Consider the following 2,655-nt stretch of genomic DNA (forward strand, 5'->3'; position numbering starts at 1 on the left):
AAATCACTTCTCAGTTTTTTCACTTATAAAGGGAAAAGGACTGAACTTCTGACTTTAGCGATAAAAGGGGACACTCCAATGAAGAAATTTCCTCTACCAGTGCAGATCTGCAGCTTAATCTGAAGAAGATTCTTAGAGGAATGAGGTTCTGTGACTTGCCCAGAGTCACACCAGTATGCACCAGAAGTGAGACAAGAACCTGGGTCTTCTCTAGTAGATCCAATGCCTCTCTACCATCTATAACATGGGGCTACTCTTTGCTCCACCCATCTCAAAGGAAAGGGGTTAACCAGCCAAACAAGAAAGTATTAAGCACTAAGTATTAGGCACTGTGCTACACCCTGAGGCTACAAAGAAAGATAAAAACATTTTCCCTGATCCCAAGGGGTGCTATGGAGACCTCAGAAGCCACCTAATCTAATTCATCTATCATCTGAACAAGAATCCCATCCCCAACAAGTAAACGTTGACTCTTTAAAGCCCTCCAATGAGGGAAAACCTCATAATAGGAGCATTTGACCCCTAGACTCACTACTGGATTAGCAATACTCTTTCTAAAATGGGGTATAAATCCCTCAAAGCTAGGCGGCCAAGCTCTAGACTTCTCTGGATTTCTCCAGCACCATTTTGAGCATTTGATATGCCCTACATAAAAGGGTAAGCCTATTTATTTAAAACAATTCCTCGGAAAGACTTTTGGTGAAGAACATTCCATATAGGTAGCCTAATTATTAACTTTCCTGTCAAGCAGGTACATGTACCTCTTCTACAAATGAAACAAATTAAGGCCCTGAGTGGCTTTTAAGGACTAAAATGGTAGACATTCAAAAGACTGAAAAATCCTAAACCTTAACGTCTAGCAGAGCTTAATATGCTTTTCTTGGATTAAAACAGAAGCCTCTTTACTACCCTTGGGGACTTGAATCAGGAGACAGGCCTAGAGAGTCCCTCAATCCCCTGCTTACTCTCTGCCTCTCTTCTTGTGTCAAGTTCCCCTGTCAAGTACTGTTAATATGTTGTCTGGGATCTACTGAGCAAACCTAGCAGGCTACAGTCCCTGATGCCCCCATTCCAGGGTCAGCCTAGTAGGAAAAGAAAACTGGCATCTTCAGTGTTTTATGACTGTTGGGGTGATCATCTTGGGGAAGGAGTAGTAGCAGCATTCCTCAGGGGGCACTAGGTCCATCACAGTAGTGCTGATATTCTCTTTCTTGAAACCTGCCTCCACCAGGGCTGCAATCTGGGTCTCCTCAAACATCTTTTTGATATCCATGTACTTGGTCTTCAGCAGTTCTCCCCAGGACGTGAGATTGCAATAAGTGAGGACACCCCCAGGCTTCAGCAGGCAGAAAGCATGAGCCTTCATGAAGTTGAATTGATGGGTATGCCAGGTCTCCTCAGAGAGGGGATAGGTGTCATATAGAATTCCATCAAAATGTCCATCAGGCAGATTGGGCACCACCTCTTCCCACAGGCCTTTCAAGGGGACAACCTTATGGGGCTGATGCTGGGCCCACTCCTGAAGTCACTGGAAGATGCCATCATTGCACTCAAAGATCCAATGCTCCTGGATGTTGGCTTCCTGCACGTTGCTGGCTACAATGGTCATTCCAAAACCAATCTCCAGGACCCTTCCCCCTCAGGAGGAGGTGGCAGCAGCCAGGGAGTGCATGTAGGGGGTCTCCCAGTGCTCCATCACCGGCTTGCCCAGGATCTTCAGGTACGTGTCGGGCCCATCATAGCCGGTGGGCGCCTCGGCCCAGGAGGGCCGGCAGTCCTCTCCCTCCTGGAAGATGGGTGCTGGGGCAACCTGGCCAGCCATGGTCCACTCTCTATTCATTTCTTTATAATATAAGCTATGGTAATATAAAACTTTTGGTCAAGTCCTAAAACATTTCCTGTGTTATAAATTCACCTTTTCCACATTTTAGTTATCTAAATTTTCTCTCCTTATTTCTCTCTATTTTATCAAGTTAGCTAAAAGTTTATTGATTTTGCTTTTCTTTTCAAAGGACCAGAGTTTTAAGTTTTTGTCTATCATTTTTATAGTATGTTTTTTTCCATTTTATCTCCATGATATTTTTTTTGGGGGGGGGGGGGGGTTGTGCTTATTTGGAGTTTGTTAATTTTTCCCTGTATTTTTATTTTCAAGAAAGCGTATTTTCAGAAATGATTTTTCTTTTCTTTTTAGCTGCATCAATATAATTTTGATATGTTTTCTTATTGTAATCATTCTCTGCTTATACAATTGCTATGTTTTCTACAAGTTGGTTTTTGACATTATTATTCATTATTCTCATCTTTGAGTTTTCATTTAGGTGTTTTTTCCTTATATTTCCAGTATTAACTATTATTTTTGTCACCTTATGCTGTACAAAAAATATTTCTGCCTTTTTGGATTAATTTATACTATCTCTGTAAACTAGCAGACAGTCTTGTTTTGTTAATGTACCATGTAATTCTTAAAATATATATATTCCCATTCAAAAGATATCATTTTGGGGTGGCTAGGTGGCACACTGGATAGAGCACCCTCCATGGAGTCAGGAGTACATGAGTTCAAATCCAGCCTCAGACACTTAATAATTACCTAGCTGTGTGGCCTTGGGCAAGCCACTTAACCCCAATTGCCTTGCAAAAACCTTAAAAAAAATG

At 42.0% G+C, this 2,655-nt stretch overlaps 1 pseudogene; it reads right to left on the reverse strand.

The window, feature by feature from the left end:
• Positions 1-1,108: 1,108 nt before the first annotated feature.
• On the reverse strand, positions 1,109-1,822 carry LOC141518472 (guanidinoacetate N-methyltransferase pseudogene; annotated as a pseudogene).
• Between the last annotated feature and the right edge of the window lie 833 nt (positions 1,823-2,655).

This window comes from Macrotis lagotis, chromosome 1 (assembly GCF_037893015.1).
Source record: "Macrotis lagotis isolate mMagLag1 chromosome 1, bilby.v1.9.chrom.fasta, whole genome shotgun sequence".
NCBI classification, from domain to species: Eukaryota; Metazoa; Chordata; class Mammalia; order Peramelemorphia; family Peramelidae; genus Macrotis; species Macrotis lagotis.